This window comes from Dermacentor variabilis, chromosome 8, assembly GCF_050947875.1.
Source record: "Dermacentor variabilis isolate Ectoservices chromosome 8, ASM5094787v1, whole genome shotgun sequence".
NCBI lineage: Eukaryota > Metazoa > Arthropoda > Arachnida > Ixodida > Ixodidae > Dermacentor > Dermacentor variabilis.
In genome coordinates this window covers 10,664,325-10,685,077 of record NC_134575.1, presented here as the reverse complement: position 1 = coordinate 10,685,077, position 20,753 = coordinate 10,664,325, and the positions used below count along the sequence as shown (strand labels likewise).

The 20,753-nt window shown below is 48.5% G+C and overlaps 1 pseudogene; it reads left to right on the top strand.

Annotated features, from left to right (window-relative positions):
* The first annotated feature begins 585 nt into the window (after window positions 1–585).
* The window catches only part of LOC142590825 (uncharacterized), a 76,674-nt pseudogene continuing 56,506 nt past the window's right edge, over window positions 586–20,753 (top strand).

Here is a 20,753-nt window from a genome sequence, read left to right as displayed (position 1 = left end):
TCAACACATCCACTGGTTCAGAACAACATTCATCTGGGCTAGCTGGTGCATACTCGAATTACGAAGGAACAGCGAACTAAGGTTATCACGAGAGGGAGAACGACACAGGAAGAGCGCCTGCGTCGTTCACTGGCCTTCCAGGCGTGTACTACCATACGGCTGTCCTGCGAAGACTGCGGAGAAGGAATTTCGCGGCGCCTTAATCACGCAAATTGCGCCACCACTGCAGAGTGGATGCTGCTGCTGGTTTTATTTGTTTTTACTCAATCGTCGCTGCTGGTTGTGACACAACAATAATTCGGCATTAAGTGCGAGAACCTTCAGTTTCGCGTGTCATGCTGCGCTCCTGCTGCGCAAGAATCTTTTTTTTTTTTGTAGCCTCGCGTGTACGGTATATAAAGTTCGCCGTTATTTGCAGCAGCGACCACTGCTTCGTGGTTGCACTGCGTCGTTTTTTCAAAGGTGAGCCTATTTTCAAACGCTTTTCTTCAAGAGAGAGCTTCCTTTCCTTCTTTGTTTCTTTTTTGTTCCTTTAGTTGTTTTATTTTACATTTATTTCATAAATCTTGAAGGCCCCCCGGCACAATGACTCTGCGGATGCAGGGTAAGGCAACTGTAGCATGACATGAGGCCGCCATATGACTTGGTGCCTGATAGGCCTTTCTTTCACGCGTTCAGGGTCCGCTTGACTTACTTAAATGTGCGGATGCGCATTAACTGTTCTTCTGTGTTTGCTCACTTTTATACGCCGCACATGTCCTTCATTACGTATCACAAGAGGAAGTTCACTACCATCTGGTAACTAAGACAAAATCACACTGAAAGCTACACTTAAAGCGTAAGTACAGGCTGCTGGGCCGCCGGTCGACAGCGTTGAGACATTCCTGCAGCCCCGCGGACCATCTCGCGCGTGGGAGGCAGCCCACATAACACTATGCGCATTCCTCCAGCGGTCAGGCGTCACCATCCAGTCGCTCCCCTTGACCTAACAAGGCCGGTGAGCGGGACCGCATGATCAAGCTGTCTCCAGGTAGTCACTCCTCAAGCGAACTATGGGCAACTCGGACGTACAGTCGCTTTGTCGTCAGTGCGTAAATAGGTTGCTTCTTTACTCATCCTCTCTGTTATCATCTCTCCCTGTCCTTTTACTCAGCAGCCAGCCCCCTCCGCTGCTGACCGTCACTCAGGTGTCAACAGAATGCGCTGCACGATTGCAGGGCGTGGTCAGCAGTAATTTCGTTCCCTACCTTCTGCCTTATTTATTTATTTATTTATTTATTTATTTATTTATTTATTTCAGTAGACAACCAACTACTGCTAACATGTGTGTGTCCTCGCTGCCTATGCATCTGAGCACAAGCACACATAGTATAAGCATGACCAACTCACCCAAGGAGCACCACTCGACACCCCGATTGAAATCCCTGTCACAGCAAGCGAATCTCCCTTCACACAGCGCGACGTTCTATCATGGCGAGACTGTGTCGTGCCACCGTGACAGCGATGCTTGTCGCAGTTCGAAAGTCCTTCGAAAGTAGGTTTACGACAGGGACTTCTCTCTCATTTGAAGCCTCCCCCCCATCGTACGCTACTATTCTCAACTCCGAAGAAAATGTAAGCAAGAAGAGACGCGGCTAATTGCCGTAAAAGAAGCGCTAGAACTGAACGCGACTTAACGGCTTCTTCGCGTAGCGCACATATAATGTGCTCTAAAGTTTGAAGCTTAGCTCACGGCGTCTGAAAGAAGCGAAGAATGACCACTGCTTTGCGAGCGGGAGGATAAGCAGCGAGCTAGCTGCGACATTAAGGCGGGCACGCCATGTGTAGCTTCGAGCCTTCGCCGGAATTAATTACCTGTAATTAAGGAAAGCGCGTCTCTTGAGCGTTACATGGATCAAAGCAAGAACTCGTTCACGCATGCTGCTTAATTACTATAATAAGAGTAGCGTCACGTTCAACCTCTGTCTATATCGAATAATTTTTTTATCGCGAAGTGTCAGCGTGTTGAATTAGTCCGTCTTTCCCTTATAAAATATAACGCGTAACTAAGAAATAAAGAAAGGGACGCGTTCCTTTGAAGGGCGATTAGCTTTTACGATACGCCTCTACACATAATCAAAGCCTCATGATTAGTCCAGTTTTCCTCCTTCTCAATACTTGATCATGGATGTTTATTATATACTTTTTTAATCAAAGGTGGAGGCTTTTCCTTCTAGTGAGTCTGCATTCTCAAATATACCACAGAAACCAGCAGTATTCTGAGTGAACTCTTTCTTTATTCTTGTAATATTTTTGTTCCGCTTCTGTGCCTCCACAGCTCCAGCATGTACCGCCTTCAGCTTTTTGTTTTCTGTAAACTGGAGCGACGTTGCAATTAAAAAGTAATTTTCTTGCATAGCATCCATATTTAATAAGCACCTCTCGGACCAGTTTCTGCCCGACGCTCGGGACCAAGTGGCTTTGCCAAAACAAGCCGAAACGAGACAAGGTCGTTAAGTTTCACAGACGGTCTATTTCCACACGATACGGTACGCTTAAGGCACAAATAGTGCACCATGGCTTCGTAAGAGTGAAAGTGACATCATGCTTACTGTCATTGATAGTTTTATTGTATATTAGAACTATGTTTCCTGGCTTACTACCATCTTATTATTCTACGTACATTGCTATTTCATCGGTAACGCAAATTAAGCTGCCAGGATTTCAAATACATTACAAGTTTGCATCTGCACGGGCAAAAGAAAGATAGGGGGAGGAATGAGGAGTAAAACATTGGAGAGCTACTCAATACAAGCAGGTAGGTGAGCGCTTTAAATGCTAGTTTATTTGAAAATCACGAACAAATATGCCGATTCTTCCTGCGCTGCTGCTATCTTCAATGCCGTGTGTCCGATCTACAGGGACGCCAATAATGGAACTTTCATTTTCATTACATGAACTTCACGGCCTATTTAATGCACCACAAATTGTTAAAATCAGGGGTTGCATTATTCGCCTCCGTAATAACCTAAAGCGCTGGTGGCATACAAAAAAATGGCCGTCTTTCCACGCCGTGAAGCCGTATTTCGCGTAAGCTTACTTTCTGTCATTTCTGCCATCATTGTTTATTTAGTTAGCCTCTTATTGTTTATTTTATTATTTGTCTGCTAGATCAAGAGAAGCACTCACTCCGCCCATACTAGATCACAGTGATGAAGCACCGACTCTTCTGTCCAAGCGCTCATACAGAACTGCATTACGTGCCTCTTCGAGCGCCGAATTAATATAGAGCTCTGAAGTCATCCGCACCATGCCGCGCTACCTGTGCGAATTGGCACCGCGCCAGCTGTGCCGATGACGTCACCCACAGCGCCACTCACCTATACTTATCAAGGCCATCCGCCGTGACAGCTGCGCCGCAGACCCCATTCTTTGCGCTGTGCCACCTTTTACCACCTATCTTCATACACCCGCATCGCGAATCTTCAAAGTGGGGTCATAGAGGCTCACGCGTAAAAGCGGACGAAGCTTCCTACACGTTACGACCCCTTTGGGAGTCGCGTCCTCTGTGCGACCAAGAACGCGCCCAGACAGCGCTACCCGGTCAAAGGTGCTAGCCACTCCGTGGTGCTAGCATAGACCAGTCGTTATCAGTAACCACAGAAGTTCGGTCTCCTTACGAAGAAAATTTGCCTAATTAGCACTAATCGGTTTTCTGATCCGGTGTTCACAGCGGCAGGCAAAGACCGGATAACTAACTCCATGATTAGAAACCTAAGCGATGAGGTTTTAGAAGCATATACTACCTTTATAAATGAACATTGGCAACAGGGTACTATTCCAAGGGAGTGGAAGCACGCTCAAATAGTTTTAATTCCCAAGCCTGGCAAGAAATTAGCAATTAGTAACCTTAAAGCAATCTCCCTAACTTCCTGTCTGGGGAAACTATTTGAAAGAATTGTGAACTCTAGATTACAAAACTACTTAGAGGACAATGAAATCATTCCAGACACTATGTTTGGATTCAGACCCAAGCTCTCAACTAAAGACATCCTCCTACAGTTGAAGGAAGAAGTCCTAACAAGTATACCAAGATCAAGCGAACACGTTGTCATGGCCATCGACATAAAGGGCGCTTTTGATAACGTAAGCCACCAAGGAATACTCGATGGCCTGGCTGAAACAAACTGCGGAGAACGGATATACAACTATGTTCGCAGCTTTTTAAACCAACGAACCGCTGGGATTTAATTTGGCGCAGTAGAAATCAAGACCTTCAAGACACCCAACAAGGGCACTCCCCAGGGCGCAGTGATCTCGCCAACGCTATTTAACGTGACGATGATAGGCCTTGCAAGGAAACTACAAGCCATACCGGGTATCCAGCACGCCCTGTATTCGGATGATATTATAGTCTGGTGTGTCACGGGGTCGCTACGTGAAAAAGAAGAACGATTACAAGCAGCTGCCTGTGAAATCGAGACATACGTTCGAGCCAGAGGGCTGCAATGCGCGTCATAGAAATCGGAGATTATACGAGTCTGGAGAGGGAAAGGGAATCGTAACGTCCCGACGGACCCTGCCCTTAAACTGGAAATCAGACTTGGCAATGATGCAATACCTGAGAAGACCACAATCCGGGTACTAGGCATGTGGCTACAATCAAATCAACACTGCCAACACGGGCTTAACCTCATCAAGACGGCAACACAACAAGTCTCAGGAATGATAAAGCGGGTAGCCACTAAAAGGACGGGGATGAAGGAATCAGACACCCTTCACCTAATCAGAAGTCTGGTGGTTAGCCGCTTCATTTACAGCTTGCCGTATTACGAGCTAACGAAAACAGAGAGGGATGCGGTCAATTCGTGCTTACGGAAAGCATACAAGATCGCCCTACAAATTCCGCAATGCGCCTCAACCGAAAAACTCATGTCTCTCGGAATTCATAATACATTCGAAGAACTGGCACAAGCTCAACTGCTAACTCAAAGAAACAGACTTGCACAAACGACCACAGGTAGGAAACTCCTTGGCAGACTCGGGTATCACGAGTTCCTAGAAAAACACAACCAAGCTAAACCCATCGCCACAATAATCAGAAACAGCATCAAAGCGGCGCCAATACCCAGAAATATGGACCCAACTCTACATGCAGGCAGAAGAGAAGCCAGAGCTGCATACATTGAGAAAACGCACGGCGACAAACCAAACTCCCGCTTCGTGGACGCGGCAAGATACCCAGGCAGGCAGAAAAGAACGGTAGCTGCTGTCACTGACTATTTGGGCAGAGAAATCATTAGCGCCTCCACTTGCAACACCACTATCGTGGAAGCAGAAGAAATCGCAATAGCCCTTGCTATCAAAGCGATGGAACCAAACCAACAACAAATAACCATCCTATCAGACTCTCAAGCGGCGTGCAGAAGCTACCTCAGGGGACGAGTATGCACCGCAGCCTATAGGATTATACGAGATATAAAACCCCTAGCCAGATTTCAGCTCATATGGGTACCCAGTCATGAGGGAATCAAGGGAAACGAAGAGGCTGACAGAGTAGCTCGTGCGCATGCTACACACCACGGGTGCTCACAGGACGCCTCTGAAGACCTGATCCCGATTGACCAGAACTACTCTGCAATTTTAAACTACCACAGAGGAAATAGAATGAAACTACCACCCCCAGATAAGAACCTCAGTAAGGAAGAACAGGTTATATGGAGAAAGCTGCAAACTTATACATATAACAACCTGCACATTCTCCATAAAATTCACCCTGAAAGATGTGCGGACACATGCCCATGGTGCGGAGCCACGCCAACCTTAGACCACATCTCATGGGCATGCACGGCATATACACAAAAGACAAACACAGAAATTACGGATCATTCACAATGGGAAGCGGCGCTATCCAGCTCACACGAAGAGGTCCAAAGGGTCATCATCCGACAAGCAAGACGGCGTGCGGAAGCCAGCGGGGCCCTTGTCTAGGGGCTCCAACCATTGAGCCTTTTATTCTTCAATAAAGTTGTTTTATCTATCTGCGTGGACGGCGTACACCGTCAACGCGTCTTTCCTTCCACCATATCTCCCTTTCCCTCACCTCTCTACTCTTTCCCACAGCCTAGGCGTCGACAACCAGATGCTTTTCAGGTTAATATCGCTGCTTAACTCCCCCCCCCTTTTTTTGTACCCTCTCTCTCTCTCTCTCCGCGGTGCTGCACGCATCTAGAGAGCATAGCGAAACAAAGTACGCATGTGTATTCACGTCAAGCTCACTCATTCATGAATGCCGAAGTACGGAGTATGTTATGATAACGCTGTTAAAAAAAAAAAGAATAAGTAGCCGTGCAGTCATCGCCTATACATGGGAACATACTTGGCTGCGCTTCGATCATCCATTTACAGGGAGTGAACGAGACACTTTTCACTCGCTCTATTTGTCGCAGCCGGGGCAAGGTTGTCGCGTTCTCTTGTCATGCATAACATGGGCACACACAGCGTCTGTGTAATAGGTTCGCGGAGGCAAACCGTTTTATTCCGCATCGCCACGCATGCCGTCCTCGCGTCGCTAACCGGCCGTTGTAGCACGTTTTCACTTTGTCCCAGATGTTATCTGCGAGGGCTGCGCAGCCAGCCAAGGGATGTTTCGGTGAGCGTAGTAGGGTCGCGTGTGTATACGTGCGCACATGCATGCGTCCGAGCCCTCCAAGAGCGAACTCCTAAACGAGTGGAAGATGTCGCCTGCTGATCCTACGAGACGCCGGTCTTTGAGCAGGAAGCTGGTGGAGGCGGTGTGGAAATTTTAGTGATAGCAATTATATGGACACTCCAGGTGCATTTCTGCTGCCGCCGTCACCGTGGCCGTGAGGTTCAGTATGAGTGAAAGCGTGTGAGAGTGAGCCGGCGAACGCGGTTCAATGTCGTGTGCGCGAGCGAGGAACGCGGCCCGGATGCGTGACACTCTCTCTTGTCGCACGCGAGGCAGGGGGCTCAGTCGAGGGAGGACGGGCGTTTCTCTCCGGCGGCTTCACATATATATTAACGCGATAGCGTTAAGGAGCTCGTGTCGCAGAAAAGCCGGTGTCGTCGGCGTCGGTGTCGGTGTCGGCGTCCATGGCGTTGGCCGTGAGCGATAAATCACGGCAGGCACTTCATAAATAAAAAGCAACTTCCAAGATGGGCTGGGTGGGAATCGAACCAGGGTCTCCGGAGTGTGAGACGGAGACGTTACCACTGAGCCACGAGTTTTTTTTTTTTTTTCTTGAGTTCGATGCTTCAAAGCGGTACAAAAGCGCCTCTAGTGAACGCGGTCTTGCATTAGAAACGAGCTGTTTCTAAGGCTCAGGCGTGCGTCGCTTGCTCAGGCGCACATTTCGTTGTCGCGCCGAACGCTGCGTTGCTCGACGCTCACCGCGTCCGATGCGGGGCGCGTAGTCGCTGCGCCGTAGCCCATTGTCTTACACCCCTTGGCGGGTCGACGGGAACGCTGTCGCGTTCCACTCTTGAAGGCGAAGCTTAAGCGTCCTCCAATTTTTTTTAAACATCGATTCCTTCGAAAGCCTTCCATCTTCACGGAGCTACCACTGACATTCACATTACCTACCCTCGCATGCAGACGCATCAAAGTGGACCTTCTTTTTCTCCACAAATTAATACAAGAAAATATCTGCTGCTCGCACTTGCTTTATAATGTGCGCTTTTATATTCTGCAGAAACGCACAAGGAAACAGCGCGCCTTTAAGCCCTCCGATTTTTGTGACCCTCTATATATAGTACGGGAAGAATTGGGGATAAGAGTTAATGGAGAATACCTTAGTAACTTGCGATTCGCTGATGATATTGCCTTGCTTAGTTACTCAGGGGACAAATTGCTAATGCATGCTCACTGACGTGGAGAGGCAAAGCAGAGGGGTGGGTCTAAAAATTAATCTGCAGAAAACTAAAGTAATGTTTAACAGCCTCGGAAGAGGACAGCAGTTGACGATAGGTAGCGAGGCACTGGAAGTGGTAAGGGAATACATTTAATTAGGGCAGGTAGTGACCGCGGATCCGCATCATGAGACTGAAATAATCAGAAGAATAAGAATAGGCTGGCGTGCGTTTGGCAGACATTCTCAGATCATGAACAGCAGGTTGTCATTATCCCTCAAGAGAAAAAAAGTATAACAGCTGTGTCTTACCAGTGCTCACGTATGGGGCATAAACCTGCAGGCTTACGAAAAGGGTTCTACTTAAATTGAGGACGACGCAATGAGCTATGGAAAGAAGAATGGTGGGTGTAACGTTAAGGGATAAGAAAAGAGCAGATTGGGCGAGGGAACAAACGCCAGTTAATGACATCTTAGTTGAAATCAAGAAAAAGAAATGGGGCATGGGCAGGACATGTAATGAGGAGGGAAGATAACCGATGGTCATTAAGGGTTACGGACTGGATTCCAAGGGAAGGGAAGCGTAGCAGGGGGTGGCAGAAAGGTAGGTGGGCGGATGAGATTAAGAAGCTTGCAGGGACGACATGGCCACAGTTAGTACATGACAGGGGTAATAGGAGAAGCATGGGAGAGGCTTTTGCCCTGCAGTGGGCGGAACCAGGCCGATGATGATTATATATAGTACTGGTAACATATAACGTCAACTCGGACTGCCTGTATATGTTCGTGCCTAATTTTAATATTTTCCTGGGAGTAGATTCAGAGGAATTTCAATAACTGAACAAGAACTTGCATATCTGTTGTGTGTTTCGGCACTCTGTAATCCCTTTTCCTGTTTCTCCACTTTCGCTTAGTATTCTCTTCGTGAATACATTTTATGCTCTGTGTAAAATCTGTATTCGCAAAATTATCATTTTTTTATGTGTGCGCCCATGTGTATGTGTTTACGTGTCTGTGGGTGTGCACTGTTTTTCCTGTGCATTGTTTTTGCCGAGTGCACAAGCACCAAGACCATCCAGGTTGTTCCTGGGCACATTAATAAACACCTTTGATTTCTATTCCTCCTCCTCCTCATCGTCTTCTTCTTATAGTTATTATAACTATTATTATTATTGTTAGTAGTAGTAGTAGTAATAGTATTGTTATTGGTCTTGGGCAGATTAAGTGAATGATTTATTTATTCATTTATTTACCTACTTACTGAGTGATATATTGATTAATTATGCGATGCGTGCTTATGGCTTATTTTTCTTGGAATGTGAAAAAAAATTTAACTATAGTGAATAATGTGGGTTTGTTTTCTCTCTCTCTCTGAGTGCATGCGTGCGTGCGTACGTGCGTGCGTACGTGTGTGTGTGTGTGTGTGTGTGTGTGTGTGTGTGTGTGTGTGTGTGTGTGTGTGTGTGTGTGTGTGTGTGTGTGTGTGTGTGTGTGTGTGTGTGTGTGTGTGTGTGTGTGTGTGTGTGTGTGTGTGTGTGTGTGTGTGTGTGTGTGTGTGTGTGTGTGTGTGTGTGTGTGTGTGTGTGTCTGTGTGTGTGTGTGTGTGTGTGTGTGTGTGTGTGTGTGTGTGTGTGTGTGTGTGTGTGTGTGTGTGTGTGTGTGTGTGTGTGTGTGTGTGTGTGTGTGTGTGTGTGTGTGTGTGTGTGTGTGTGTGTGTGTGTGTGTGTGTGTGTGTGTGTGTGTGTGTGTGAAGGCTGTTCAGTTTTTGTTTCGCCATCATCTCCCCTAACCTTAATCCTCACAGACGTGTCAAGAACACGCTGCACAAAGTAGGAGCAGATCACTTTCCGTCGTTTCGTCGAGGCGTGCGCCGTCATGGCTCACTCTGGAGCAAAAGCTACCGCTGCGATCACCTATTCCTCTAAGGGTGCCCAATGTCCTGCTCATTTATTTAAGAAACATGATAACAGTCTTAGGATCATAGAGCCCAACGCAGAGGCGGTAAGCACGTGCGCTGAACCATGCACAAATACAAACACAAACACAAAAAGAAAAGACGCCCGATGCACCTAACAAACAGAGACACACACACGCACAGACATATAAGCGATAAAAACGTGCACCGTAAGAGTTTGCAGTAAGCAAGCACTGGCATCACGTGAATGCACAGCGTTTCTATCCCGACAACATCCCCTCCGGATCCCTGCATAACCACCCCGCATATTTCGTTTCTCTGTCGTTTATTCGGCAGGAAAAAGCATACATTCATACACAAGCAGCCTCACGCACGTCAATCGATTCTTCAGATTAATGATCGTGATTCTGTGCTTTTATTTTTCATTCCTTTGTTATTGTTTTTCACTTGGGTCGCTACAGTGCCGTTCGACGCTTTTATGCCTTTTAGCATCGGCGTCTTCCCTTTCAGTCGAGACCGCGTCGCTGACGCGAGACTTACGCCATGCCATTGAGACCATCGGTAAACACCGAGGCGTTTCGTCATTCCCTGAGCTCTCTCGGAAAGCCGAAGTCGTCTGTCAGGAAAAGCGGACAAAGGGCAAGATAGAGGGAAAGAGCATTTTGACCTCTTTCCCTAAAACCCCCTTCTTCATTGAGCGTAGTACAAAGACCGGTGTGTGGGGCGTGGAAGATCCATCTGTCCAAGAAGAAAAAGAAGGTGACGAGAAGGAGGAGGAGGAGGAGAAACCCCGATATCATGTTTCTCCTTGCCTCTCCCAAGAGGCAGTCGGATCGCATTCCGGATCACTGCTATCCACAAACGCTGCGCAAAACGCACAAAAAAACATGAAAGAAAAGCTAGGAAAGTATAAAATAAGAAGTGTAGGGACTACGAGCTTTCCACTACTGCACCTGGTATTTCGTGATAGAGTGTGACCGAACACTTCCCATTAATTTTTTATCATAGGCGTCGATCACGGCGGCTCGACCGCCAGCTCCACACCGTAGCATCGTGCCATTTTTGGGGAATCTTTTCGCATAGCTGAGAACTTGCTTCTGTGTCGGTAATTTGCTTGTTGTTGATTGTCATTGTACTCCTGTTTTTTTCTATCCATTCCTTCGGTAGCTCGAGCTTTCTTTCCTTTAGTGCAACAGAGAGCAGCGAAACGGTGATGTTTTGAGGCCAAAAAAAAATAAAGAAGGACGCAGGTTGATGCCACAATTGTTTTGCAAGTATTATTAGGCTCCTCGCGTTGCTTTTGCTCTTGTGGCGTGTTTGATCGCCAACATCAAATTATGCTAGCAAAGCACGTGTTTCAACTACTCAGAAGCTAAATATGGAAACAAAGTACAGCAATACCTCACACGTGCTTAAAGAGAAAGCGTAAGCCAGCGCCTAACAAGAAGTTCGGCGAAGGCAGGCACAGTCCAAGTGGCACACGATAGCTTGCTAAATGATAGAAAATGAAGTAAATTAAAGAATTTGATAGATCTTATCGACTTTCCAATAACCATTCGATGCCTCTGAGCCGACAGTATATACAGGGTTTAAAAAGGAATTAACTTCTCCTACCGAATAACAGAAGGGCCCACACTCGGTCAGCATGATAGGCTTTGACGTAATAGTTCTGCGAAAAGCCGCAAGGTGGACAGAAGTAATTAATAAAGGAAAAATGAGACGCAATCGTAGCAATTGCTACAAAGGAAACCCATACGGGTTCCTCGGAAGAAAAGCCTCGCAGTTGAAGAAAAATTCGTCCTGATCCGGAATTGGAATCCGAGACCACCGCCTTTGCGTAGCAGCCACTCTACCATCTGAGCTAACCAGGCCGCTAGCAAATTGCAGGGCGAGGTCGGACTAGTCAACAACAGTTTGCGGGTTTCCGCAGAATTATTACGTCAAACTCTTGCCTTTGCTTCGAGTTGTTGACAAGGTTGACTTCGCCCTGCAATCTGCTAGCCGCTTGGTTAGCTCAGATGGTAGAGCGGCTGCCCCAGATAGGCGGTGGTACTGAGTTCGAGCCCCGGACCAGGACGAATTTTTCTTCAACTGCGAGGCTTTCTTTTCAACACTGCAGCCCTGCAGCGTTGACAGCGGCGACAACAAAGCGATACTGGGACTCGATCTGCAGTTTGTATTCGACAAGGTGAAGCACTCGGCGATCTTATTACAAGTCTCGAAACTCAACATGGCAATTACATTGAAGACTTTCTCACGGACAGAACGGCCGCGCTTCATGCGGGGTACCTCCAACGCAGGTGCAGAAGCTGGGAAGCACAGGCACACCTCCACGATCGGTCATCTCGCCGACGCTTTGCAACCTGGTGATGATAGGAATGGCCGAAAGGCTCAAGTACATCAAGGAAGTCCGATACACGATATACGCAGACGACATAACGCTGTGGGTGGAAGGGGGCAGCGATGCCCACATCGAATCAGGCGGCCGTCGACGCGATCGAAGACCAACTCGACGGAACGGGGCTCAGATGCTCGCCGAGCAAGTCGGGGCTCCTCGTATACCCGGCCGTTAAGCACCGCGAAACCAAGAGCAACCCGAGGGAGTACGAGGCAATCAAAGTCGAGACCAGAGAAGGAAACGCGATCCCAAGAGTCAAGAAGAGCAGAGTGTTGGGAATGATGGTCGAGACCCACGGCAGAAACGGCGAGACCATCGCCCGGCTCATGGCGAAAGCGGCGAACGCCACGGGACTGCTCGAGCGAGTGACGACCAAGAAGAACGGAATGAGGGAAGAGAGCCTGATCAGACTCGTCCACTCGTTCGTCATGTGTTACGCAGCGTACGTTGCGGCCTGCCACAAGTGGAAGACGAGCGAGAGAAACAAGATAGGCATGCTCATCCGCAGAGCCTATAGGACGGCACTGGGGCTGTTCGAAACAACGAGCACCAACCGCCTCCTGCAGCTGGGGATGCACAACACGCTAGAGGAGATAGTGGAGGCCTAAAGCGCCGCTCAACTCGAAAGGCTGTCTACGATGAAGGCCGGCCGGAAAATCTTGGACAACGTGGGAATTGGATAACAAGGCAGGGAACAGACGCAGCTCCCCGTCCCCGATGAGATTAGGTGCAACATCAGAAAGTACTCGATACCGAGGAACATGCACCCGGAGTATAACAAACGGAGGACAGCGGCAAAAGCCAAGGCGCTGATAGACCAGCGCGCGGCCTACGGACACGCACGCTAAGTGGACGCGGCTGAGTAGGTAAAGCTACAGAGCTTCACGACACACATCGTCGACGCGACCGGCACCGTTGGCACGACCGCCAGCACGATATGCATCAAGGCAGATCAAGCGGAGGAGGTGGCCATCGCCCTGGCCATCACCGACTGTGACTGCCACATGGCGCTGTGTGACTAGAGGCAGGCGGTGAGAAATTGCGCCAAAGGCTGGATAGCGAAGGGAGCGGTGCGCGTACTGCAGACATCCAGGAACGAAGACGGCAGCAAACGACAAGTGAGAATCAAGTGGTTCCCGGCGCACGCGGGCGTTTCGTCGGACCGCAACGCCAGCCACAACGAGACGGCACATGCCGAGGCGCGCACGCTAACGGACCGCGCCTCCGTCGACTGGCCGCTGTGGTTCAGCACCAAGCACCGAATGACCGAATGCTACGTTATAACCAAGGCTTCCAGCCTGGCTCGCAGAACTCTCCCACACCCTTGCTCGCGGCTGAGTTGAGAGCAAGCCGTTTTATTCACACAGCTTCTCACTCCACAGCCCGTCACTGATGCGCAGTATGTATCCCGATACGCACCCGACAGACAAGTGCAGAGTCTGCTGAAGGGAGACGGCCGGCTTCGCACACATGCTGTGGAATTGCACCAAGCACCAGGAAGAACCCAAGTGCTGGGAGCATCCCGCCGCGACTCGAAGCAGGCGCAAGGAGTGACAATCACAACGAACAACTTAGGGCCGTCCAGCAGGTCATCGAAGTGCTAGTCCGGCAGGGACTCAGCGACCCGGAAACGGTGAGCGGGGACCCAGGCTCACATAAACGTTTTACCGGCACAATCCAATTAACATCGGATAACTAAGATATGTCCGGGGTCCATTCCATCATTCTAGTTCGAGCCTTTCTGGTCGGAATCTCTGGACTACGCTAACGCAATCTGAAATGGTTGGCGCGCCAAATTATGAATTTTTGTCTATCATATAAAATTAAACTGGTGGCTGTGTCTTATGAACTCTAGATGACGTTGCATCTAAGCCTCTACGTACAAGCATTTAGCAGAGTACATGACCAACGCGTTCATGGCCACCAGTATCTTCATGGGATAAAAAAGGTACGTCTTCTTTTAGAAGATCACATTGTTGCCTGTGCATACGTGGTCTTAGCGCGCCTAGTTGCCCATAAACCAGTAATCTGTGCGTGTTTTAATTCCTGCTATCTATTCGGCTCCATTGTAGCTTCAGCAATGAGGTGTTCGCACTTTTTTCTAAGCATTAGCGTCGCATAATTTCTTCTACAAAATACCTGGTATTTGCATATGCGTTCGGTGTGTAATCATGAAAAATGTCTTAGTAGAAACTCTCCCATATTCTCATCCGCATTCAATTTTCTTTTTTATTTGCCCGGAAATTCTCGCCGCCGGAACGTTCCTCTTTAAAGGAACTACTACAGCAGCATTATGTCCCTTATCGAATGCAGTTTCTTCTTGCGTAACGCGGCCATGAGCTCTTGTGCTTTAATATTATACCTGCCCAGTCCAGCTGAAATTCATTGCATTGGGAGCCAATGGATGGCGTCGACATCATTATACCTTTCCAAACGTTAGAATCCTGTCACTTCTAGAGCAAAGACCACATTTACCGCGTTCTTCTCTCGCTCCTTCTCTTCAGTATGTAACTCAATGACCAGCATTGAAATGCTTTGGAAAACGGCAGTCATTACCAGAATAATTTCCCATTAACTGCTGAACATCAGGGAGAGTGGTGTCTTTTTGGTATCCACTCCGGTTTTAGCATGACAATGTAGGCGTTGCCGAAGTATACGTGTAGAAGGCTGTGACCGAACTCTCATGCGTAGGTCTCGCATATAGCCGCTTTGCAACTGACTGGACTCTACCATTGTACATTGTATCTCTCTCCCTCTCTTCCTCTTGTTCTTGTGAGCAATAGGTGCTGAAGTATTATTAGCTCTATCTTTTTACATTACTTTATCAGGGCTGCCCGCAGATCTAATTCTCTTTCTAAACTGTGTTCTTGCTATTTCCTTCGCTGTAATCTATGAGATACGTCCTCTTGCTCATTCTTCTCTCTTTCCTGCTTCCTATCTTCCATTACGGTGTTTCTGTCCCCTTCGTTCCCGGACAGCAGGCAGTCGTTGTGGCCCTTCCGGTGGCAGTTGGCAGGCTGCTCGCTTGCGTTTCATCTCATCTTTCTATTCCCCCTTTCCCGTCCCCCCGTGTAGGGTAGCCAATCAGACGCATTCCTGGTTAACATCCCTGCCTTATCTCTTTCTTTCCTCCTCCTCCCTTTCAAACCTATATTGTGCTTAAGAAGAATACTTTCCAATCTCTATAGCGGCCGGTTAACACACTTAATCCCTTATGCACACGCGAGTGACCCGGCTCAGCGACAGCAGCCACTTGGGGCTATCGACTGTGTGCATAGCTAAGGGACGGCTCGAGAGGACGACTTGTTACGGCGATGACCGCGCGAGCGACTGCGGTGCCTCGCTTCCCGATTCTCCCCAGTGTCCCGTGCCGCTAAGGGCGCGCGTGCGCCTGCGACTGCCGCGCTGGCCGTCGGAAAGCTCGTGGACTCCGCGACCGGAACTCTCCCCCACTCTCGATCCTTTTTCCAGCACGCTCGAACGCGCAGGCGCAGAGGAGAGCAGCGACACCGTCCCCTTCCCTGTTTCCCTCGCTCTAAGGATGCGAAGGAGCGCGGCGGGGTGCAGTATAGAGGAAAGTGGGCAAGGCACGAACAGGGGAGAATACGCTTCGGTAAGGAGAAAGAAGGGTTCGTTGGAAGCGGAAGGGAGCTGACGCCGTCCACAAACGCGATTAAGGAATACAAAAGACATGAAGAATAGGAAGTGGCATTTAAAGGAGTCAGTCGAAGAAAAAGTAGTAAAACCGATAGCTCAAAAAAGGTAGTAGGAAGAGATGATGGAAGGTTTGAGGACAAGCGTAACGAAGGTTCTGACAAAAAATAGAAATGATTTCGAGGGCAAAACAGCAGAAGGGAAGGCTAGGGAATAGACAAAAGGAAGGGAATTTGTGAAAGAGAATGAGCGAGTCATCTTTGTGGAGTCAAACTGAGGGTAAAGAGTTCGAGATGCGGGACTCTAAGGGAACACCCAAGCGGAGAACTTCTATAAAACATGCGTATACGGTTGTAAATTGACTAAAGAAAAAATGCAGAAAGCGTCGAAGGGAGAAATGGGGAGAGGCGGAATGCCTCCGCTCGCCCTCAGTTTGGGGAAGCGATGACGAAAGCCTAATGGAAGAGAGAGCGCTCCGGGTAGGAGATTCGGAGGAGAGGAGGTCGAGGAGGGGGAAGTGGAGAGAAGAGACCTCCACCGAAGTGGGGGAGGGAGGGAAGTGAGTGGCTGGGAAAGGGAAAGAAAGGAACGGAGAGGAAACGTGCGCCGCCGGCGCGGCCGTCCGTCATCGCACAAAGTGCGTGCGGAAGAGCGCGCACGCCGCTCCTGTCCCTACCTCGCCTGGCCTGCGTGCTTGTCTGACTCCGGGCGTTCGCTGTCACTGCGCTTTGCCCTGGCGGCGCGGGACGTCATACGAGAAAAAAGACACATCTTGTGCCTGGGGCTTCGACCACGTGTTTGGTCTTCGCTGTCGACGTCGGGCGCGTGTTGCACTCCTCATCGAGTTCTTTTTCGGCAGTCGATACTCTCTTTTCCATCGGCCGAAAAGGCACCCTCCTTCGGGAAGCACATCATCTGCTCTTGCCGGTGAGCGCGTGGTCGCTGTTTTGTCCGTCCCGGAGGACGCCAGTGTCACAGTGAATCGTGGGGATTGAAAGCCCGTATCTCCGGTGTTCCCAGGAGTGGTGTCACGCCGTCGGCGTAGGAGCTTGGAATTGGCGTCAACTGTAGTGGCCCTATAATTCCTATTTCATCGTCGGGGTAAGTCTTTATTTCTCTCTCTCTCGGTTTTCGGGAAACATTTAGCTTTGCATGGAAAGCTGTGCATCTGAGACGACTTTTTTTTCTCTTTCTTTGACCGACGAGTATCGGTGGTAGATGATGCTTTGTTATGCTGCGTGGAATTTACTAAGAAGTTCGTCAGATGTATAACATTGCACCATGTCGTCTCAAGATTTCTTCACTAGTGTCAATTTTGAGCTAATAGTAAAAATCTTCCGAAGGGTCATACGGCTTCTCACATCAGTCTCGACTCAAATATTCCTTTTGGCAGTTTAGAATGGCTTCAGAAATTCAAATTGGTGTTAGCTAGACCTCTATTCTGACGCGTTGAAGCTGTAGTAAACAGAGCAGTAAGTGTGAACTGGTAAGTGCGAATAAGTAAATGAAGTAAATTTAGTAAGCATGGCGTGCAGTAAATGTATTTAATTTAGTAATTCTCAGCTAGAATTTAAAATAAGACATTTTCCGCTTGTGGGAAGGGGCATCAGAATTCTCCGGTGCGCGCTCTATCGAAAACACCGCCAACCTGTATAAGCAGAAAAACGGACAAAAAAAAAAGAAAGAAAAATATGATGAGCCACTCCGCTCTGTGAAGGTGCATGACCAGCGAAGCTGTCTAGCACACGACAAAGCGGTGACACAGAATTTGGAACAAAGGTATGAACACATTTCTTCTCTTGATCGGTGGTGATTGTGACGAAAGGTACGCACACGCATTTGTTTTTGTACATCCGCGTACATTCGTGTTAGGCATTTGTTATATATATTCGTGTTTTCATTTCGCGGTATATGTAGGCAAATGACTTGAGACCGAAATCCCCACACCGACGGACAGTGGGCCAGTGCCGTCAGCCTTTTCGCAGAGGTAGGGGCAGTATGGCAACGCTGGCATGACGAGCGGGAACGGAGCCAGCTGTGGACGACGAGCAACGCGCGGGCAGTGGCACGAGTCATTGCGAATGATGATAGTTTGTGGTTGCACATATTTGTCGACGGACGCGCAAAATGCATGGAACCCTAGTCATAAACAGCTTCGCTGTAAAACAGGCTGACCAGAGCAACATACAGTGTACCTATGTGCAGTTATTTGCCACTATGCTACATCGGTTAAATCCACGGTCGATGTCATGAAAGCCAAAACTGTCGTACTCTTGAGCATAGCCGTGATGCTGAAGCAACAAATTTTACAGAACCCTTCTCACGATGAATGTCGACGATAACACGATTAGCATTGGAGCACCGCGGCAGCACACCATACTGACAACGCCCAAACGTGCCTGCAGGCTGACCGCCCTTCTCTCACGCTTCGCACTGCACACGCTGCGCCATCTAGTGGTGCCACCGCGAAGTCCGTGCATGGCGTAAGTTTAGTTGCGTAGAGAACCGGATAAACATTTAGGTTCTTTTTGGCATTTAGGAGTGGCATATGCTCAGTGGAGCATATAACCAGTTACCCAAGTTGGCATCAAAGGGGTCCATTGAAGAGTAGCACATACCCAGTGCTTCAAGTACGCATCAAGGAGGTTCATTGAACCCTGGCACTTAAACAGGGCCACCTACCCTGTGACCGAAGTTGGTCCGACGGCTGGATTCGCGTCCTGTTCCTTCAGGCCAACAGCCTGATGCGCTGCCCGCAAGAACATGGAGACCCAAGTTGGCTGCAAAACTGTTAGGGACACAGATAGATAGACAGGCAGGCAGACAGATTGATCTTTGAATTGACATACAGACAGCCACTCATACCTTAGAAAGTGCGTCAAGTACCTTAAGAAGGGTGATCCCTATAAAAAACACGTAAGCGCTTTTTTTTTATGCCGAAAATAAAATTTTGTAGTCGAAGAAAAATTTGAAGTGTGCCCTCATCGAACATGTGGCCATTGCCTGACCGGCACCGTCGTGCTGCTAATCGAGAACAGTTGTTGTAAGATTATAACGACGGGGCTGGCAATTGTTCCTGCCACAGCTGAATTAGTCATCAACTTGAGGTTCTGAAACATTGGTTCACCTAATGACTTCTCCTGAAATCCCTCGAATGAATTCCTCCGCCTTGCGCCTTCGCGTTTGATTAGTCCAGTCCAGTCGTTTGATTAGTCGCAGACTCCGTGTGTAGTTATACTTGGTGCAGCGGAGAAACTAATGAGAGAAACTGCACTTAGTGCATGTGGCCTTCACTGTAGGTGACTTGAAAGGACTGAAATGTAAGCGTCGGTATTAGCGGTATAAGTTCGCAAAAAATAATTAAATATTTTCATTACTTTTAGTATGCAAATATCGTTTTTTTCCCTGCCAATATCTTCGTATAGGGCGTCGCATGCTGTTACGGGTTAGGTGGAAGTGATCGACGCAAAGCCGCCTATGAAAGAGACGTGCTTTTAAAATATGTTACGAATGACTGCGCGGCAACTAAAAGTCCGGCGGAGCATAAGTGACTAAAGTATTTAAATGCCAATAGTGGCTGGCAGTGCAGTAGTGTTCGCATAGCCACGCATAAAAGTAATAAATTAGGTCCGGAAGCAACACCACACGAGGAGGATATATGAAGATGACAGTGCTTGAGTGTTTTGTGGGCACACGATCGCAAGGAGATTCTTCTCCAAGTACCGTTGCTGTAGTATTATAACAGCTATCGTCTTTATAATTTTATGCGGTTGCATATTGTACAGTACTCTTGCATAATGCCGACAACCCTGTGTGCACGTTCTGTTTCCCGCTGGCATAGTGAAGGGTAGACGTGCGGGCGAGCCGCAGGACGCGGGTCTACCGAGCGAACGAGCCCTGTGAAAGGTGAAAGCGAACGCAGAGCGCAGCGGAAGATGAAAAAAAAGAGAGCGAGAATAAAAGTGGAGGAGGAGGGCATGGCGGAAGCGTGAGAAGCATAGTGCTGCGCACGACGGGCTTTAAGCGCGCGTACAAAAAACGGAGTTCCCAGTAATGGTTCAAAACCTTCGATGCAGGAAATTCTTTGTGTTTGTGTGTTTTCTAAAAAAATATAGCTAAGACATTAGGCAAAATAAGAACAAGAGCTTGGTGGCGCAACCCACCACCCCGTTTCAAAGAGAACGCTCATAGCATCCACCCATCCATCGTCTGTATGGAAGCAAAGCACTGCATGATCGGTAGTCTGTCTGCGTCGGCTGCTGTGAATTGCGCCCACGCGTCATCCACGCGCTGCCTCTCGCAATCTCCCGATTAGCGTGGCACTCGTACCACACTTCGCTCCGTTTTCAATGTGCCGCACGAGACAGATAGTCCGCGCCAGCCAATATGTCACGAAATGAAAACACATACGCAGCTGTGCTCAAATTTCGCATTATGGAGTATCGTAATCGTCGGTGAACTCATTTTTTTTACCCTTCTCTCCGTAATGTTACCCCTGAGAGTTCAAATCAATTATTACACACGATATAAGAGACGCTGTAGCGAGAGATTTTGGAATGATTTCGGTCATATATTTGTAGTTACCATGCGCCTATAATCTACGAACCCGAATGATCTCACATTGTGCTGCAACCGTAATGCGACAGCCATGGCCAGGAGTCGAACCAACGTTCTTGTGCTGAGCAGCGGAACGCCATAGAAGCCGACTCGCCTCGGCGGGTGTGGAACATTCAAATAAAACGTCATCCACCGGTTGCAGGCAGTGACGTCACGCAGGTCAAGGGTTGCTGTAGGCAAGCTACCGTTGCCTGCGCGCTAGCGACGTGAAAGTTGTATTGTTTGCAAACGTGAACCTTGCCTGTGGATGAAAGCTAAAACAAGAAAATAGTGGAAACTACGGAATGTTTCTTCAAGGAGAAATCCTTCAGTGCGTGCA